The sequence below is a fragment of the Triticum aestivum genome, chromosome 3B, assembly GCF_018294505.1.
Source record: "Triticum aestivum cultivar Chinese Spring chromosome 3B, IWGSC CS RefSeq v2.1, whole genome shotgun sequence".
NCBI lineage: Eukaryota > Viridiplantae > Streptophyta > Magnoliopsida > Poales > Poaceae > Triticum > Triticum aestivum.
In genome coordinates, this window is record NC_057801.1 from 376104935 (window position 1) to 376126807 (window position 21873).

Consider the following 21873-nt stretch of genomic DNA (forward strand, 5'->3'; position numbering starts at 1 on the left):
TTCCGGTAACCACCGATGGACGAGAACTTTGCCTATTGGTCCGCCTCGTCTTAACGAGCAGGAAAATGGTTCTCTTCGTCCCTCGCCCTTGGTACCAACGTGGTTGCCAACATAACTGACAGGCTATCCCCTGACATGCCTTGCTACCATGACCGTGCAATATGTCAACGCCCTTCCTACTTTAGAACCACAAGGTGGGCCCATAACCCACAGTTCCACAGGATCGAAACCTGACTCTCCTGTACAACCTTCATTCCGAAATATTCTTGGCACCCGGCTTCGTATGTAATACACGAGCTAACCTCCTCACCATGTTTCATTTCGGTATCAGAGGCAGCATTATTCTTCTTTGCTCTGAACCTCTTCATCACCTATTTTAGGCATCAACTGGATGCCTACCTGGTTAAAACTTGTTGAATCTCCGTGTAGCACTCTCGATACGTCCTGGTGCTTCTAAAATCTCCTTCCTTGAGATAACTACCGGATGTTGATCCTTTCAGACATTCGTCCTTATAGCTTCCCCTTACTCCACCTCTTAAAATCTCGGGACGAGATTTCTTGTAGTGGAGGAGATTTGTAACACCCCTAGTGTCATGCTACAGTAACCCTCTGTGATTAAGCCTAATCTTTTGGCTAAAGAATGCTTAATCACATCTGTTCAATATCTCTTTTCAACTCCCATCTGAATTCAAATTCAAATCATAAGTGAAACTTGAAGTTGCACAAAAGTTGCTGGAAAAATGTTCATCATTTAGCAAATATTCCAATGCAATTTGATGTAATTAAAAACAACATCACTCCTATGCTAAAATGGACACTAACATTTATAACAGTCCATTCCAGCAATTTAAAATGCAAATTCATTTATGAAAATTCCAAATGGATCTAAACCTCTCCCAAAAATAATTGTGGCAGTGCCTAAAAATGCACTGGACTTTTATGATCCAGTTTCACATTTTTCCTGAACCATTAAGGTCCCCAGATAAACTTTTTCCTCCTCTGGTAATTAAAGAAAAGAAAAAGAGAAGTAGAGGAGAGAGAGAGAAAGCCCTGCACCACTTGGGCTTCGGCCCACCCGAGCCAACTGGCCCAGCAGGCCGACCGACCCCCCCCCACCGGTCGCTCCCTCCCCTTCCTGTTCCTCTGCTCCGTGTCGCTACAGGGGCAAGGTCGACCCCGACCACCTCGCCGGCCTCACCGGGAGAGGATAAGGGCGACGCCTCAGGCTCCCCTCATCTCCCCTCACCCACTCACTCTCCCTGGGCGCCCCCTCTCCCCTCTCTCCCTCTGGCCTCGCCCCCTTCTCCAGATCCACCTCGCCCCGACGCACTGTCGCCGCCGCGTTGCTGCGCCACCGCGTCCACCGGGCCCTCCTCGCCGCCCCGATGTGTCCACGAGCCCCGCAGCCGTCTGCTGCTTCGTCTGCACCAACAACCTCAAGGCGGGAGCCACCCCAGCGCCGGATCCGTCTTCCTCCTGGACCGCCGTCGCCGCCGCTTTCGACTCCGGCCACGGCCACTGCGCTCCTGTTACTCGCCGGGCCTTCGTGCGCCCACCCAGTGAGCTCCTCCCCCTCTCCCTTCCCTCACGTAGGCCGCCTCCCTCTCTAGCTCGCTCGCCGCAACCGCCGTAGCTCACCGTCGCCCTGCTCCATCACCGTCGTGGCCACCGCTGCCGTGGCCCCCGTCCGAGCCCTCCATCGTGCTCCTGGTGTTCCCAGGAGCCCGGCCAGCCCTTCCTCTCGCCCTCTCGTGCCCCCTAGCCCATTCCCGACGTGACTCCGAACGCCTCCGCCGCCCGTGCTCGCCGCCGATTGTTATTCCGGCCGTCCCCGGGCGAGCCACCACCACCACCCGACACGGCGTCGTGTGCGCGTTCGAACGGTGCTAACCGCACGCGAAACGGCCGCCCCTAGCGCGTTTCCGACGAGGCCCGAGCGGCTCCGCCGCGTTCTAACGTCGCCGGCGGCGAGACGCCGGCCGCCGCCGACGTGGCTGGGCGGGCCCGACCCTGGCTCACTGCCAGTGGGCCTTAGGGGCCACGTTGACTGGGTTGACCCAGTCAACACGCTGACATGGCGGTACAGTGCCACTGACGAACCGGCCCCACCGCTTAAATAATAACTAAAATGATTTTTATAATGAAAAGTAATTAGTTTAACTAATTAGCCACTAACATGTGGGGCCCATCCGCTAATTAACCTCAGTTTAGTTTAAAATAAGCTCTGTTAAGTAACAGAGGCTGACAGGTGGGTCCCCCGTGTCAGTTTTGACCAGTCAAACGGACTATTGAATGCTGACGTCACTCCTACGTCACGCTGACATCATATTCCTTTTCTGCTTTTTTTAATAGTTTCTGAAAATGCTTTAATCTTTGAAAATGCATAGAAAATAAACAGTAACTCGGATGAAAATGTTTTCTATATGAAAGTTGCTCAGAAAAATCCAACGAATCCGAATATGCGGTCCGTTCATCTGTCACATGCCCCTAGCATGCTGAACATGGAACTTTCCCCCTCCGGTCATCTATGTGACACAGGTCCGGAACCGGGAATACATTCCCGGTTGAATTCTCCCTTCACCTATATCGTGTAGCCATACGTTAGGTCACTCCCGGCACAACATATTGCCATGTTACGCTTTGTGATGCTATGTCTGCTTTATATTTACTGTTTCTTCCCCCTCTTCTCTCCGGTAGACCCTCGAGACCGATGCCGCCCCTGTGATCGACTACGTCGACGACGACCCCTCCTTGCCAGAGCAACCAGGCAAGCCCCCCCTTTGATCATCCCTATATCACCCATCCCTATATCCATCAGTGACCCCCACCTTGTCCTTGTTGCCCCTGCTTCATCATTGAAGACCCGATCAACGGGATCGAAGACCAGGCCCCGACACCGCACATCACTTTCCCCTTAGTTGCTCGACACTACTGGGTTACTAACGAGTGCCGAGGGTGAGACCTCTACAACACTTCTGATGTTAACCCTGTAGTGTAGCTATTCGGTCGTGGTCATCGAGGGTGATTTCCTCTTTAACCACTTCCGATACGACTCTGTCGTGCAACCCCTCAAGTGTGAACCTCGAGGGTGATTCCTCTACGTTCACCTTGATGATTACATTGAGTGGAAACCACCGAGGGTGATTCCATGGGTTTTCCTCTTGATGTTTGGACACACGGCTATTTGGACTTTACAACTGTTACTTGGAAAGTGATGTGGAGACGGGTTGACCTGGAAGGTGCCCGTGAGATAATTACGAGGCGTGGCCGGGCATTCTTAGCCCTTGCCGCAAGTCCTCGAGACGGGGCAACGGGGTCACTTCTTTCGTGAGTCTCTGCTTGTTACCGCGCGTTCCTAATCCACTACGATTTGGATATTTGATCCGAGGGGCCTCTGGCCTGATAGCACTAACCATCACGTGGGCATAGTATGGGCGTTCTGCATCGTATACATCAGCCAAAGCTTAATAGACGTCAGCGACTGAGTGGCGCGCGCCGGGTTGGACTGCGCAAGCGCCTGCCTTGTTGAAGGAGGTAGCTAGGTCTGCTCACCGGCCGCGTACGCAACGTGCAGGAGTTTCCGGGGAGATGGCCCATGACCCCTGGGGGCATAGGTTTAGTCCGGCGTGCTGACCTCTCTGTTAAGTCTAGGTCGGGTTGCGGCGTATTGTTTGGCCGAGGCCGGGCATGACCCTGGAAAGTGTGTCCGGCCGGAGTCAATCGAGCGTGGTGGGTAAGTTGGTGCACCCCTGCAGGGAAGAAAACATCTATCGATAGCCTGTCCTACGGTAACGGACACTTGGAGTCGTATCCCGATCGATACAACTAGAACTGGATACTTGTGATGAGAACTGGATGGTGATGAGGTTTTGATTGTGATGATAACTGGATAGTATGGCTCTGGGATTGCTTTCTCGCAGGGAGTCAAGAAAGGATCTCTGGCCGAGGTTGATAACACTACTACCACTTTACTTTATGCTACTCTACTCCCTCCTGGTTGCTGCAAGATGGTGGTTTCCAGAAGATGCTAGTCTTCGATAGGACTAGACCTTCTCTCTATTCTGGCATTTCTGCAGCCCAGTCCACATACACAGCCTTCCTTTGATAATGTTGCATATGTAGTGTAGATCCTTGCTTGCGAGTACTTTGGATGAGTACTCACGGTTGCTTTGCTCCCCCTTTTCCCCCTTCTTTCTTCTTTCTGGTTGTTGCAACCAGATGGTGGAGTCCAGGAGCCAGAGGCCACCTTTGATGACTGCTGCTACCCCGAGGGTGCCTACTACCACGTGACGGACGCCGACGACCAAGAGTAGTTAGGAGGCTCCCAGGCAGGAGGCCTTGCCTTTTCGATCATAGATGCTTTTGTGCTAGCCTTCTTAAGGCAAACTTGTTTAACTCATGTCTGTTCTCAGATATTGTTGCTTCCGCTGACCCGTTTGTATTCAAGCTGATGTATTCGAGCCCTCGAGGCCCCTGGCTTGTAATATAAAGCTTGTATTATTTTAATTTGTGTCTAGAGTTGTGTTGTGATATCTTTCCGTGAGTCCTTGATCTTGATCGTACACATTTGCGTGTATGATTAGTGTACGATTGAATCGAGGGCGTCACAATACGGCTTGGGGATGATGCAGCCCGTGGGGCTCCCCCAAACTGAACGAACTAGAGAGATGTCACCTTGCATCGTCACTGAAGAGATGTCAGGGTAGAAGAAGACGCGCGCTGCTAGAGTTGTTCCTCATGAGCCGCCCTGGCCCCAAGCCTCGAGAGGCCCAGGGGGCCCGGGAGGCTCCTGAAGATGCACCTCCATATCCACCATGGTCGCCTGGTGCCTGGTTTCAAGAGCCGCTAGGGAGTCCCTTGTGCAGCGTTGGAACGCCACGGTTGCGCCTGGTAGGCCGAAAGGCATGCAGACGTAGCTGTGGGGTGGACCCTTGCATCGGCTGACACAAGACGGTCAGAGGAGCTACCGAGATGCGGCCCTGTTGAGCCCTAGGATGTCGATGCAAACATGGAACTCCTTACCCTCGCCAGGGCAGTGAGCCGCGCCTCGCGGTAGGCGGCAATCGCCTTGCAGAATCCTTGCCTTTTGAATCTCCTCGATTGCCTTGCTGATGAACTCCTGAACGCCTGGCGCCTTCCGCCTGATGCCATCTCCTGGGAAGCGTGCACTAAAGCATGCCTCCACATGGTGCCCGAGCACCTCCCTCGTGACCCTGGCTAGGTCTGAGGCCCTCCCGAGGAGGGCCCCTGAGCCCAGCCTGAGAGGGGTGTTGGACGTGCCTTTCTATGCGATAGGTGAAGGCGCCCCGTCCGGGGACGCAAGGCTCAGCGCGGCGTCCTCGGGCGATGCTTCCTTGCGAGATCCCTGACCCAGCTGAAGTTTCTTCATCTTGGGGGCGACCTCAGGAGGGAGGGCACCTCCCTCATCTTCAGGGTTCACGACTGTTGCGGCCTGGTAGGCGCGCTCTAGGGAGCACGCCCCGTCCTTTTCCTGGCATGCGACCGTGATGACGCCGCTGCTTCCTGGCATCTTGAGGACCTTGTAGCTGTGGTGCGTCGCTGCCATTAACTTGGCCAGTGATGGGTACCCAAGAATGGCATTGTACGGCATGCGAATGTCGGCGACGTCGAAGTCGATGAGCTCGGTGTGGTAGTTGTTGCGTTCGCCAAAGGAGACAGGGAGGCGGACCTGCCCTATCGGGTGTGTGGAACCATCGGTCACTCCTGAGAATGGCTTTGTTGGCTGAAGTTGGTAGTACGTCACTTGGAGCCTGTTGAACATTTGAGCAGAGAGGACATTGAGTCCCACTCCACCATCGATGAGAGTCTTGGTGATGACCACGTTGCTGGTGACGGGTGAACAGAGCATGGGGAGCGCGCTACCAGTGGCCGCGCACTTGAGTTGGTCTGAGGAGCTGAAGGTGATGGCGCATATGGACCACCTGAGCGGGCGAGTTGCTTCGGGCTTGGAAGCGCTGCGTTAACCTCGTGCACGGACTGCTTGAAGATGCGGTGAGAAGCTAGGGTTTGCGAGCCGTCCAGGATGCAAGCAATGGATCGAGGCTCCTGGAAGCCCCCAGCCCCCTCATTCTGGTGATGATCTTTGTTCCTTTTCGGTGGTGGAGGTAGTGGAGGAAGACCACGTTTCCCTGAGGGCGATCCTCACGAGGCTGCTCCCTCCAGGCGCCCTCGCGAGGTTGGCCCTGCCAATGGTCCTCCCGATGATAGTTGCACCACTCCTGGCGATGGTTGCGTCCGCCCCAGCGTCCTCCACCTCGGCCACCTCCACAGTTGTAGCCTCGATCATTGCGCTCGGGGCATTGACCGAGGCACCCATCACGGAGGGCCCTGAGCTCCTGGCAGTCATTGGTGTTGTGGTTGTGGACGTTGTGCAAGACGCGGAATGGTCGGTTGCTTTTGGACGACTCAGGGTGGTCGCAGTCGCGCTTCATCTCTGGCTTGGCCGCGAGCATGGATGGCCCTTTGCAATTTACGTCCTTGGCCTTGGCCTTCTTGTCTTCGAGGTCTACATCGGGGAGCTCGAGGAGGAAGAGGCGCCCCTCCTCAGCCCTTGCACACTTGTTCGCCATGTTGAACATCTCCAAAGCTGTGCAAAGGTCCTCGTGGATGGCGAGCTCCTCCTTCATCTTGACATCGTGGACGCCATCAGTGAACGCTGAAATGATGGCCTCGTCTGACACCTTGGGGATCTTGAGGCGAACGTTGTTGAAGCGCTGGATATACTTCTGCAAGGTCCCTCCTGGCTGCTGCTTGATGCGACGCAGGTCACCCGCGACCTGCGAACGGTCGCGAGTGCCCTGGAAGTTGGCGATGAAGTGGCCGCACATCTCCTCCCAGGACGAGACCGATCCCACGGGGAGATTCATGAGCCAAGAACGCGCTCCATCCTTGAGGGCCATGGGGAACCAGTTCACCATGATCTTCTCGTCGCCGCTGGCTGCCTCGATGCTCAGCTCATATAGCTGCAGGAACTCGGCGGGGTCGGTGGTGGCATTGTAGCGTGGGGGCAGATCAGGTTTGACCTTGCTCGGCCAGATGGCATTTTGGAGCTCCCAAGTGAATGTGCGACATCCTGCTATGGCCACGGGGGCCCGCCGAGGAGGTGGAACTTGGTCCTGGTGCACGCGCGCCGCCACCTCCTGTGGCGGCACGCGGGCTTGACATGGAGGTGCAGGAAGCACATGTGCTTCCCCTTGAGGCCGTTGCACCACCTGGAAGCTCACCTCTTCCCGTGCAGGCACCTGGCGCGACGGGTCGCGCTGTGGTGCCACACGCCTTGGCTCGACGATGACGCCCAGGGCCGGAGGTGGTGCAGGAGCCCCATGAGCCACATAGCCCACGGCAGGCGGCTGCTGAGGCAGCGAGCGGGCTGGTGCAGCGGAGCCCCTAGCCGCGCTGACAAGCTCAATGATCCACTTGAGCCATTCCTCATAGAATTTTCGAGCGGGCGGTAGCGAAGGAGCTCTCGTGCCATGATCAGAGTGGCCTGCGCGATTGCCGGGCCATGAGACGCGTGGGAGGATGAAGCTGCCGGGGTCAGTGACGGAGTGGCGGTGCGCCCGCTATGGCGCACCAAAGTGTGTAGCAAGGAAGCTTGCTGCTCATGGCCGGCAGGGCCCGTGGCAGCGTTGGCCACCGGAGAGGGGCACGTCGAGCACAACCATCGCCTGCCGGAGTCGTCTGATTAACGCGAGCGGCGGCTGCGGCCCAACGCTCGGCGCGAGCCCGGTGTGCGTCAGCCATGGAGGTGTCAGAGTGATGGTGGATTGATCGACAGAAGAGAAGAGCCGACGCACCCCTACCTGGCGCGCCAAATGTTGGATTACGGGTTCCACAAATCCTTGAGAGGTTCGAACTCTGGGGTGCGTCCGGAGATCTCAACCACCCAGCTTACCTAATCGCAATCCTCCTAAGCCTAGCGCAACGAGCTCGAAGAGACAAAGAGACACAACAGTTTATCCTGGTTCGGGCCACCTTGCGGTGTAATGCCCTACTCCAGCATTTTGGTGGATTGCCTCGAGGGGCTGAGGATGAACTAGTACAGTGTAGGAACAGGCCTCAGGAGGTGAGGTGTTCTTGAGCTCAAGAGAGCTGGTGAGGTGGTCGGGTGAGAGTGGATCTCTTGCCCCCGCTCTAAACTTGATTCGATCCCCCTCTATGGTGGTGGCTAAGTCCTATTTATAGTGGCCTAGGTCCTCTTCCCAAATGTTGGTGGGAAGGGATACCACAACGGCCGGGTTTGAAATGGGACAAGTAGTACAGCTTATCCTGACTAAAGTGGTCTTCGCCTGCGAAAAGCCCCTGGTCGTGACACTGCGGTGGGCTCGGTGATGACCTCCGCCCTGCCGTCCTGGTAGTCTTAGTATTGTTGCACCGGAATGGAAACTTTGGGCTGATTCCTTGGGACTCCGCACCTGCGGCTTGCCTCCCTTGCAACAAAGGGGAAACTGGCGCTCTGCGCCCGCTGGCGCCCACCTGGCCCTGGTCGTCATGGCTCGTGTTAGCTGAGTGTCGTGAGGTGCACCTTGCATAGAACTCTCTGCCCCTCGGGAGCCAGCCTGAAGAGGGTGATCCCCTCGGGGATCTTGGTGTCGTCCTCCTCACGAGGGTCTTGAGTCATTGATGCTGAAGCTGGGCCGTACCAGGCCGTCACCGGAGCCATGCCGTGCGCCGCAGGTAGGCAAGTTTGGATACCGCCATATCCAGAACACCGAAGAATGCGTAGATGCTTAGCTAATAATTGTAAAACATTCCAAATTGAAAATTTGGGATCTTACAAACAAAGAACTCCTTGGGGTATTCAGCATCGACAGGCAATGGCTTCATCATGCTGAGCATTTCGCTCATGTTGGGCTCTGGCTTCTGAAAGATCTTTTCCATTTCTTGGTCATAGCGTTGACATCCTAGTTCATAGAGATCATCAGGAGTTGGTAGGGTAGTAAGATCGATGATGTCTTGAGCTTTGGCTTCATGATGCACATCACCTGACATCCACTCAAGGACCCATGTACACGTATCCCTGTAGTAGCCTAAGATATGAAGAGTGGAAAAAATTGAAGCAAGAGCTCCTCATTGCAGTGCTCCTTGTCGACGAAAAATGGGAGCACAACTTCACAAAAGCACTCAAGAGCTTCTTCAAGGCACGACAGTCCAGCAATGGCATCACAACACATGCGCTTATGAGGGAAGATCCGGTCCTAGTTGGACAAGATGCACGAGTAATAGCTGACACATCTCCAACGTATCTATAATTTTTTATGTATTCGTACCATGTTTACAATATTCCTACGTGATTTGGTTAGAAATAACCCGGACTGACGTTGTTTTCAGCAGAACTACCATGGTGTTGTTTTTGTGCACAAATAAAAGTTCTCGGAATGCGCTGAAAATCAACGGACATTTTTTCTGGAAAATATAAAAAATACTGGAACGAAGAGTTACCTGAGAGGAGTCCTATGGGGCCCACAAGGGTGGAGGGTGTGTCCACCCCCCTGGGGCGCGCCCCTATGCCTCGTGGACTCCCTATGGGTCCCGCTAACTTGTCCTCGACGCCAAACCTCCTATAAATACCCAAACTTCCAGAAAGAAACCTAGATCGGGAGTTCCGCCGCTGCAAGGCTCTGTAGCCTCCAAAACCTCTCGGGAGCCTGTTCCGGCACCCTGCCGGAGGGTGAATCCATCACCGGTGGCCATCTTCATCATCCGGGCACTCTCCAAGATGAGGAGGGAGTAGTTCACCCTCAGGGATGAGGGTATGTACCAGTAGCTATGTGTTTGATCTCTCTCTCTCTCTCTTGTGTTCTTCATTTTGCATGATCTTGATGTATCGCGAGCTTTGCTATTATAGTTGGATCTTATGATGTTTCTCCCCCTTTACTCTCTTGTGATGGATTGATTTTTCCCTTTGAAGTTATCTTATCGGATTGAGTCTTTAAGGATTTGAGAGCACTTGATGTATGTATTGCATGTGCTTTTCTGTGGTGACAATGGGATATTCACGTGATCTACTTGATGTATGTTTTGGTGATCAACTTGCGGGTTCAATGACCTTGTGAACATATGCATAGGGGTTGGCACACGTTTTCGTCTTGACAACTTTGGGGCACTCTTTGAAGTTCTTTGTGTTGGTTTGAATAGATGAATCTGAGATTGTGTGATGCATATTGTATAATCATACCCATAGATACTTGAGGTGACGTTGGAGTATCTTGGTGACATTAGGGTTTTGGTTGATTTTGTCTTAAGGTGTTATTTTACTACGAACTCTAGGGTTGTTTGTGACACTTGTAGGAATAGCCCAATGGATTGATTGGAAACAATAACTTTGAGGTGGTTTCGTACCCTACAATAATCTCATCGTTTGTTCTCTGCTATTAGTGACTTTGGAGTGACTCTTCGTTGCATGTTGAGGGATAGTTAAATGATCCGATTATGTTATTATTGTTGAGAGAACTTGCACTAGTGATTGTATGAACCCTAGGCCTTGTTTCGAAGCATTGCAATATGGTTTACGCTCACTTTTACCACTTGTTACCTTGTTGTTTTTATAATTTTAGATTACAAAAACTTATATCTACCATCCATATTGCACTTGTATCATCATCTATTCGCCGAATTAGTGCACCTATAAAATTTACCATTGTATTGGGTGTGTTGGGGACACAAGAGACTCTTTGTTATTTGGTTGCAGGGTTGTTTGAGAGAGACCATCTTCATCCTACGCCTCCCACGGATTGATAAACCTTAGGTCATCTGTCGGATTTCGGGTTCCGGCAGACCCTTGAGGTTCGAACACTGGGGTGCATGCGGGGATCACACCCCCAGCCTACCCATGTCTCAGCGCCTCGCCAGGATCTAAACTACACGAAGAACAACACAAGGGACACGAGATTTATACTGGTTCAGGCCACCATTGTGGTGTAATATCCTACTCCAGTTTGTGGTGTGGTGGATTGCCTCTGGGGCTGATGAGGAATAGTACAAGGGAAGAACAGCCTCGCGAGGGTCTGTTCTTGGTTGGTGCGATGAACTGCTAGGGGGAGTTCAGTCGCCTCTCTGTGTGTGTCTCAGATGCGGATCCGATCCCCCTACCTTGTGGGTGGCTAGTCCTATTTATAGGCGAAGGCCCCGGGCCTCTTCCCAAATATTGAGTGGGAAGGGCGCCAACAATTGGCCATTTTGAAGGGGAACATCTAGTACACTTATCCTGACTAAAGCTGGTCCTCGCCTGCCAAAGACCCTGACGATGACGCCAGCTTGGGCTCCACGATGACCTCCATCCTGCCGTCCTGCTGGTCTTGGTCTTTTTGCACCGAAATGGTTTCCTTTGCCTGATACCCTCGCCTGCGCTTGCCCCCTTTGCACCAAAGGGGAAACAAGGACTCTGCGCAGGCCGGCGCCTGCCTGGCGCTCGCCTGGCCTTGGTCGTCATGGCTTACGTCACGGGCACCTCGTGAGGTTCCCTGCCTCGATCTCTCCGCCTCCTCGCGAGCCAGCCTGACGAGGCCGTGCCTGAGGAAGCCTCCTGTTGTCCGCCCCGCCAGGCTTGTCCCCTCGCGAGGGTCTTGAGCATGTGTTGATGAAGATGAGTCGTACTGGGTCACTCCTTGAGCCACACCGCAGGCCGCAGGCAGGAAAGTCTGGGTACCCCCATTCCCAGAACACCGACAGTAGCCCCCGGGCCCAAAGCGCGCTTGGACTTGGCTTAGCAGAGAAGCGAAGAGGCAAGTGCGAAGCGCCGCGGGCGCCAATAGCCTGCGGCCTTGGGCGCCGCGTGGCGGTTGATTGGACGTGGGCGTCCCTGTTCCCCCACGCCTCCTTATTTTGCGCTCGGCTAGGCGGACCCGTTGTTGCACACAGTCTCCCCTCTTCTCGCCACCCGCGCGCCTCCTTCTCTTCCTTCTCTCGAGCTCCAGCCTCTGCTTCCAATCAAATCTCGCATCCTCTCCCTTCCTGTCGCCATGGCTCCAACGAAGAAGGGGAAAGGGCCAAAGCCTGCGCCCTCGCCCCGCCCATCGCCGTCGGTGGCTCCTGCTGTCGACCGGTCGATCATACTCAACCAGGAAGGCTCGGACAAGGTTAGCTCTGCCATCGCCACCATCTTCAATGAGTGCGGGAGGACCACGGTCTGGCCCACGTCTCACTTCTCCATTGACAGAACAGTCACCGAGGTCTGGTACTTCGCCGACGCTCTGTGGGCGGGACTGGTTCCCCCCTTTTCCAATTTCTTCAACGCTATGCTTTCTCATTACCAGATCCACATGATGCATTTGGGTCCCGAATCCATTACCCTTCTTGCCGTTTTCGCTTTTGTCTGCGAGACGATGATGGGCATTCCTCCTTTAGTTGCCTTGCTGCGCCACTTCTTCTCTCTGCGCCTCAGCGATCCCACACAATGTTCGGGGTGCGTGAGCTTCCTTCCCGCACCAGAAACAGCGGCTTCGGGGATCGATTTCAGTCTTCCTCCGCCCACGACCGGGTTCCGTGAGCGGTGGCTGTACGTGGATGCCAGGGTGCCTAGCCCCCTGCTTTCGGAGCCAACCGTGCCCGCTATCCCCAATTCAGGCTGGGGCCAGGAGACGCTCATGAGCCCCCGGCTCTTCTTCGTTTGGCATTGCTTCGCGTACTTGAGGGCGCTCGGTGTGACGGCACCCAAGGTGGTGAAGGAGTTCCTCCTCTGCCGCATTGCCCCTCTCCAGCGTCATTCCCGCCGGATGTGGGCCTTCGGGGGGCGCGAAGACCGCATGAGGCTCCAAGAGGAAGATCTGACGCCTGAAGTGCTGAGGAAGGTTCTCACGATCCTGACTGGGGACCCTTCCCCTAGCGGCATCCGGCATGGGGGCGCCCTGCTGTACCTTTGCTCACACAGGGGTGATTTTGTGAAGCAGATGCCCAGCTTCGATGAATGGGGGTTGTGCCCTACAGGCCTCAGGGGACCTCGTGAGAACCCAGTTGTGGTGGTTGCCCTTTCGGTTGCCCAAGACGGTCCTTCCTCGAGTGGTGGAGCTGGGAGGCAAAGGGCGTCATGGGCTGAGGGGGCCTTCGTCGGAACGATGATGCCACGCGGTACTCCTGAGGCGGCAACTCCTGAGATCCGCCCTGCAGCAGCTAAAAGTACCAAGCCGCGGCCTGCGGCTCCCGTGGCAGAGGCCCCCGAGGCCCCAGCCACCCTTCTTGGCGCGGCGTCCGGCGGCGTGTCCCTGGGCGATGCCCCCGATGCCGGTCATATTGGCGCTTCTTCCTCGTCGGGGGCTGACCCTTGCGCCGAGCTCCTGGGCTGCTTCCGCATGGACTTCGAGGCTCTCCGGAAGAGGAAGGAGGCCTTGGGTGATGATTACCCTTGCCTCCTATTGAAGCGCAGGAAGTACTTCGCCACTGATGAGTAAGCCTTTCCCTTTCTCTGTTCCTTACTTTCCTGTTGCTTCAGCTGATCATTGCCCTGCAGGGCCCTTCCTGCCAAGTTCACGGAGATGGCTGAGGAGCCATCCCTCCAGGCCTCTCCCTCTCCTCCTTCCCCAAGCGTCCCGAGCTCCAGCACTGCCCTTGCGGTGAGGCCGGTTAGAGAGGCGGGCCTCGCGACCATCCTTCGCGAGCCCTCCCAGGGCTCTTCGCCAGCCTGCCCTGGGCTCTTCGACTGGTTGTGGACGGCGACTGGCTGAGGTCGGCCTTGCGATCTTCCTTGGGGGGCGAACTGGCTTCGGGCCAAGCTTCTGGCGAGGCGCATCTGGCCATCGCGAGGGCGCCAGCCCCCAGCCCCCTGCCCAGCGGGGGAGTGCTGATCCGTGGCCCTCCTCGCGCGCCCGAGGCGGAAGGTGATGCGGAAGACGTGCTTGAGCGCGCTCGGGAGCGTCGCTCCCTCCGCCAAGGGTTCCTCCGGAGGGCGGCTAACGCGGTGAGCCGGCTTGGTGCAAAGGTCGCTCACGAGGACGTGCGCCTTGAGGCCGAGGGCTTGCGCCTAGCTGAGGAGAGGCGCAAGGTGAAGGTGGCCGTTGCCCTTGCATGCCACCAGCATGACCTCGACAACGAGAAGGCCGAGGCGTCGCTGGCAGCTTCTCGGGAGGCCTGCTCCCGGGCCGTCGAGGAGGCTAAGGAGGCCAACCAGCGGCACAGGGTCGCAAAAGAGCGGGCGTGGGAGCTCCGGGCCCGGAGTAGCTCCCTGGAGCAACAGGTGGACTTGCATGAGGCAGCCCTTGCATCAATGGAGGGGGCTCGGTCGATCGAGCGGAGCTTCAGAAACGTGAGGAGGCGCTGAGGCTGGAGGCCACCAAGCGCACCCTGGAACTCGACCGATTGGAGACGATGGAGCGCCTGGTGGCGCAGGCGGAGGATGATGTCGCCGCAAGGGAAGTCCGAGCCTCAGAAGAAGTTTATCGCCGAGTGGTGGCGGCTCGCTTGAACCTCGAGCGCGAGTTCGAGGAAAGGCTGGAGCTGATCCGGGTCGAAGCAGAAGGGAGGACCGCCGCCCTGAAGGCCAAGCTGGATGAAGTGATGCGGCGTGCGGACGCTGCCGGAGCCGCCCTTGGCGCGGCACAGGCGGAACTGGCTTCCTCGCGCGCCGAGGTGCTTCTTCTCCACCAAAGGGTGGACGCGGCTGAGGCCGTTGCGCGGCAGAACGAGGATGAGATATGCCAGCGGCAGACCCTGGAACACGTGCACAGCCACATGCTTCGCGAGCTCCGGGAAAGAGCTAACATGGCCTTGGGTATCATCTACGAGGCAGCTGTTGGGGAGCCTCGTGTGGTTAGCTATGCTGGTAACCTTCAATTCTTCACCGATGCGGTGACGCAGCTGGAGGCCCGTTCGGGCAGGGCCGACAGGTTGGTGGAGGAGAGGAGTCGTGCCCTACTTGGGCGTGTTTTCTCTCGTGTCTTCAGTCACCTTCAGAACATGGACCCCCACTTCGACTTCGATGCCGCCATCGCACTGGTACCCTTGGCAATCTGGGACAATCTAGCGAGTTGGGTGGAAGACAACGTGGACGCCCTTTTTAGGGCCTTCACCGCTGACGACGATGGTGTGGTCGTAGCCGCTGCTGAGGGCGGAGTGGTGAATGGCCCAGGTGGTTGTGAGGGCGGAGCGGTGAATGGCCAAGGTGCTGACGGCAGCGATGTAGAAGGCGACGGCGAGGCCAGTGATGCCAGTGGCGAGTCCGGAGGTGTCCTCGGGGATGCATTGGGGGATTTATCCGATTGACCGTGTGCTGTTCCTGTTTTTTTCCTGCGCAGAGAGAGTTCGGGCTTGGCCCAGGAGGTTGTAAGAGCATTTTGGGAGGGGGAGCCCCTTGTGTAAAAACTTGCAGTTAGCATATTGTAGACATGATATCACCCGTGTGTCTGCGCCAGGCGGCTGGTTCATGGCGAGCCGACTGGCTTGTTTACCTTCGACCCGCGTGGGCCCTGAGCTAGCCTGTGGAGGGCCGTGGTGTCCTGAGTGTCTCCTGAATGAGCTTGTCGAACCTGCAAGGAGAACCTCTTGAGAGGGTGAGCCGACGGCAGTCTGGGTTGCGTTCATGCTGGGCCTGACCCGGCTCACGAGAGGCTCGCGAGGGGAGGAACCTGAAGCTTGGACGGACGCAAAGCGGCAACTAGAACGCAAGAGATTGCTCGAACGAGACTAAACACCCCTTCCCCGGACACACGCAAGTTTCAAGCTCAAATCCAACTTAACTCCAACGGGGAAAAGCAACAATCAAGGGGAAAAGCAAGAAAAGCAGGAAAAAAGCCGAGTCCGGCACCTAGTCTAGTCTTCGACGTCTTCTCACTAGCGCGGAGCTAAGTGCTGCCACTGAGCGTGGGCGGGAGCCCCCGAGGCCCGAGGGCGGCTCTCCGGAGACTCCGAGGCGTGTACAGCCCCACTCATTATTACGTGAGGGTGTCACGGGGCGGCGAGCTTCATAGGCACTGGGCCTTCTTCACAGGTACCAGCCTTGCTTCATATCACCAGACGAGGGCCCCGCCTTCCGCCACACTCTATTGCCACCAACGACGGTCGGAGACCGAGGACGCCGCCGATGGGATAGAGCGGTCGCGAGCGGTTCCCCCAACGACCACGGGTCCTCTGCCGGGGGTAGGCCTTGGGGAACCTCCCCGGCAGAGGGCCTACATCCTGAGGACGCCTTGCTCCGAGCGCCGCGTGGGCGAGGCCGGATCTCGGCCCCTCTCCTGCAGCCCCCGGTGCACTCCTCCTAAGGGGTGGGGACCTGCTGGATTGGGGCAGCCACCCGCTGTGACAACATGTACCTCCTGCGATCCATGGTTAGCGTATGCCTGTTCCTGAGGGATTAGCGGTACCCGATAGTCACTGCCTCCGGCGCGGTCGACGGGGCCTTCCCTGGGCTCCTGAAAGAGCTCAGCCTCGGGTGTTTCTTCTCCCCAGCCTGGGCCAAGGAACTGGCCATGGTCTTCCTCCTACGCGTGTCCTTGATCCATCATGTGGGGCACATACGCCTCCGGGGCCGCCTCTCCGAATGCCTCGCCGTAGTGCCCCATGTGCCACGCAGTTCTGTTCATGGTACCAACCTGGGAGTGGTAGCGCGGCGGCTCACCAGGACCGTGGGCTGTAGTGGATCCCCCTTCGATGGTCGGAGGCGGAGGCTGCACCGTTGGTGGCCAGGCGCTGATAGCCAGGTTGGCATTCGAGTGGCCCTGGAATCCGCTTGGAGCTGTGCGGGCGCGTGTGGGGCCTCCGTGCGATCCGCCTTGGGCCTGAGGCGGCAACTGGGTGCAAAAGGGGTGAGCCCCCAAGGCGGCGGAGCCCAGGAGCTCTGCCACCCGCTCTAGTAGCACGTCGCGGCCACCCTCTAGCAGCCTGCATTGCAGTAGTTCTCGAGCTACCGTGAGCGCGTCCCATGAGTTCGCCTGCTCTCGCCATGAGTACGGCGCCGTGGCCGTGGCGTGGCTCGAGGCCCTCTCTGCCGACCGCACCTGCCGTGGCGTGAGAGCTGGTGTCGTCTGACCGCATCGCCTGCGGCCCACAAAGCCCTGCGGACCGCGGGCTGCCTGGGGCACGGGGTTGAGGTCGCCCTGGGCAAGCGGCTCGGCGTGGGCGGTCCAGGCCGCCCAGGGATCAGGATTGCCCATGGGGTCGCCGGACATGATGACGATGATGCGACGGGCGGCACGAGGCGGCGGAGGGCAGATTCCGGCACACCCCTACCTAGCGCGCCAAATGTTGGATTTCGGGTTCCGGCAGACCCTTGAGGTTTGAACACTGGGGTGCACGCGGGGATCACACCCCCAGCCTACCCATGTCTCACCGCCTCGCTAGGATTTAAACTACACGAAGAACAAGACAAGGGACACGAGATTTATACTGGTTCAGGCCACCATTGTGGTGTAATACCCTACTCCACTTTGTGGTGTGGTGGATTGCCTCTGGGGCTGATGAGGAACAGTACAAGGGAAGAACAGCCTCGCGAGGGTTTGTTCTTGGTTGGTGCGATGAACTGCTAGGGGGAGTTCAGTCGCCTCTCTCTCTGTGCCTCAGATGCGGATCTGATCCCCCTACCCTGTGGGTGGCTAGTCCTATTTATAGGTGAAGGCCCCGGGCCTCTTCCCAAATATTAAGTGGGAAGGGCGCCAACAGTTGGCCATTTTGAAGGGGAACATCTAGTACACCTATCCTGACTAAAGTTGGTCCTCGCCTGCCAAAGACCCTGACGATGACGCTGGCTTGGGCTCCACGATGACCTCCATCCTGCCGTCCCGCTGGTCTTGGTCTTGTTGCACCAAAATGGTTGCCTTTTCTTGATACCCTCGCCTGCGCTTGCCCCCTTTGCACCAAAGGGGAAACAAGGACCCTGCGCAGGCCAGCGCCTACCTGGCGCCCGCCTGGCCTTGGTCGTCATGGCTTACGTCACGAGCACCTCGTGAGGTACCCTGCCTTGATATCTCCACCTCCTCGCGAGCCAGCCTGACGAGGCTGTGCCTGAGGAAGCCTCCTGTCGTCCGCCCCGTGAGGCTTGGCCCCTTGCGAGGGTCTTGAACATGTGTTGATGAAGATGGGCCGTACTGGGCCACTCCTTGAGCCACGCCGCAGGCCGCGGGCAGGCAAGTCTGGGTACCCCCGTTCCCAGAATGCCGACATCATCCACTTGAGGGAAATTTGCTACTGTCCTACAAACCTCTGCACTTGGAGGCCCAACAACATCTACAGGAAGAACGTTGCGTAGTAGACATCAAGATCTTTTTTGGCGCCGTTGCCGGGGAGGCTAGGTAAGCGACACTAACACCCCGTCAACTAAGCTCTTTTCTGGCATCATTGCAGGGGAGGTTAGTGCTTGAAGGTATATCTTTAGATCTTGCAATCGAATCCTTTTGTTTCTTGTTTTATCACTAGTTTAGTCTATAAACAAAAACTAAAAAATAGAATTGATGTAGCTTCATATGCTTCATCTTTTTAATGTATTTCGTGAAAATGACGAAATGGAAAATTGTGCTCAAGTGCTAGAAGAAGAATGCATTAAAATGTTTACCACTGAATCTTTGTATGATGAGCATGATTGCAATGTTGTTAGTATGAATTCCTTGAATAACCATGATGCTAATGATATGCAAAGCCACAAGCTTGGGGAAGCTATGTTTGATGAAGATGTTATTTTTTGTCCCCCAAGTTTTGATGAGCACATGTATTATGATGAAAGCATGCCTCCTATTTATGATGATTATATTTATGAAAGTGAATTTGGAGAGGTCATGACATTATTTAGTGATGAATCCACTATTTAGGAAGAGGTTCCAATTGATAATGAGAACAAAGTTGCTATCTATGATGATTATTGTGATGACATGTATGCTATAAAGAATAATGATAACCATGAAACTTGTCATCTTGATATTAATTTTCAATTGGATTATGCCTTACATGATAGCTATTTTGTTTAGTTTGCTCCCACTACTATTGATGAGAAGAATTTTGCTTATGTGGAGAGTAATAAAATTTGTATGCTTGTAGATCATGAAAATAATGCTTTGTGTGATGGTTATATTGTTGAATTCATTCATGATGCTACTGAAAATTATTATGAGGGAGGAATATATGCTTGTAGGAATTGCAATAATAGCAAGTTTCCTCTCTATGTGTTGAAAATCTTGAAGTTAAGCTTGTTTTGCTTTCCTATGCTAGTTGATTATTGTTCCCATAAGTTGTTTGCTCACAAAATCCCAACGCATAGGAAGTGGGTTAGACTTAAATGTGCTGGTCATATTCTTCATGATGATCTCTTTATGTTTCAACTCTTATCTTTTATGTGAGCATCATTGTCATCATCATGCCTAGCTAGAAAGCCATTAAAGAAAAGCGCTTGTTGGGAGACAACACAATATTTACCCCTACTGTATTTGTGTGTTCACATGATTAAGATACTATAGTAATCATGTTTTATAGCTTTTGTTTCAATAAAGTGCCAAGTAGAACCTTTGCGAAGACTTGGGTGAAAGTTAATGTGATCTTGCTGTAAAAAACAGAAACTTTACGCTCACGAGAATAATTGTCATTTTTTACAGAATAGTGATTTTAAGTTGATTATTTTTGAAGAAGATTAATAAAAAAATTCCTCACGTCCAAAAATTTATTTCAGAATTTTTGGACATACAGAAGTATTCGAGAGTTACAGATTACTACAGACTGTTCTGTTTTTGACAGATTCTGTTTTCTATGTGTTGTTTGCTTATTTTGATGAATCTATGAGTAGTATCGGAGGGTATGAACCATAGAGAAGTTGTAATACAGTATATATTACACCAATATGAATTTACAATGATTTCACAACAGTAACAAAAGTGGTGATTTATTTTCTTATACTAACGGAGCTTACGAGTTTTTTGTTGAGTTTTGTGTTGTGAAGTTTTCAAGTTTTGGGTAAAGATTCGATGGACTATGGAATAAGGAGTGGCAAGAGCCTAAGATTGGGGATGCCCAAGGCACCCCAAGGTAATATTTAAGGACAACCAAGAGCCTAGCTTGGGGATTCCCCGGAAGGCATCCTCTCTTTCGTCTTCGTTCATCGCTAACTTTACTTGGAGCTATATTTTTATTCACCACATGATATGTGTTTTGCTTGGAGCATCATTTTATTTTACTAGGTTTTGCTTGCTGTTTGAATAAAATACCAAGATCTTAAATTATTAAATTTTAGAGAGTCTTCACATAGTTACATAATTATTCAACTACTCATTCATCTTCACTTATATCTTTTGGAGTACTTTGTCGTTTGCTCTAGTGCTTCACTTATATCTTTTAGAGCACGATGGTGGCTTTATTTTGAAGAAATAGATGAACTCTCATGCTTCACTTATATTATTTTGAGAGTCTTTTAGAATAGCATGGTAATTTGCTTGTGTTATGAATTTAGTCCTAATATGATGGACATCCAAGTGGGATATAATAAAAACTTTCATATGAAGTGCATTTTATACTATGAGAAGTTTGATTCTTTATGATTGTTTTGATATTTGAAGATGGTGATATTAGAGTCATAATAGTGGAGTAATTGTGAATTTGAGAAACACTTATGTTGAGGTTTGTGAGTCCCGTAGCATGCACGTATGGTAACCATTGTGTAACAAATTTGAAGCATGAGGTATCTCCTTGATTATCCTCCTTATGTGTGGAGGTCGGGATCGCGCGATGGTTAACTCCTACCAACCTTCCCCTAGGAGCATGCATGTAGTGCTTGGTTTTGATGACTTGTAGATTTTTGCAATAAGTATGTGAGTTCTTTATGACTAATGTTGAGTCCATGGATTATACTCACTCTCACCCTTCCACCATTGCTAGCCTCTCTTGTGCCGCGCAACTTTCGCTGGTACCATACACCCACCATTTACCTTCCTCAAAACAGCCACCATACCTACCTATTATGGCATTTCCATAGCCATTCCAAGATATATTGCCATGCAACTTTCCACCGTTCCGTTTATTTTGACACGCTTCATTATTGTCATATTGCTTTGCATGATCATGTAGTTGACATCATATTTGTGGCAAAGCCACCGTTCATAATTATTTCATACATGTCACTCTTGATTCATTGCACATCCTGATACACCGTCGGAGGCATTCATATAGAGTCATATTTTGTTCTAAGTATCGAGTTGTAATTCTTGAGTTGTAAATAAATAGAAGTGTGATGATCATCATTATTAGAGCATTGTCCCATGTGAGGAAATAAAAAAGAGGCCAAAGAAGCCAATAAAAAAGAGAGGCCAAAGAAGCCAATCAAAAGAATAAGAGAAAAAGAGAGAAGGGACAATGCTACTATCCTTTTACCACACTTGTGCTTCAAAGTAGCACCATGATCTTCATGATAGAGAGTCTCCTATGTTGTCACTTTCATATACTAGTGGGAATTTTTCATTATAGAACTTGGCTTGTATATTCCAACTGTGGGCTTCCTCAAATGCCCTAGGTCTTCGTGAGCAAGCAAATTGGATGCACACCCACTTAGTTTCTTTTTGATCTTTCATACACTTATAGCTCTAGTGCATCCGTTGCATGGCAATCCCTACTCACTCACATTGATATCTATTGATGGGCATCTCCATATCCCATTGATATGCCTAGTTGATGTGAGACTATCTCCTATTTTTGTCTTCTCCACAACCACCATTCTATTCCACCTATAGTGCTATGTCCATGGCTCACGCTCATGTATTGCGTGAAAGTTGAAAAAGTTTGAGAATACTAAAGTATGAAACAATTGTTGTTTGTGACACTTATAGGGAATCTAGGGCTGTTTGTGACACTTATAGGGAATATCCCAATGGATTGATCGGAAAGAATAACTTTGAGGTGGCTTTGTACCCTACAATAATCTCTTCGTTTGTTCTCCGCTATTAGTGACTTTGGAGTGAC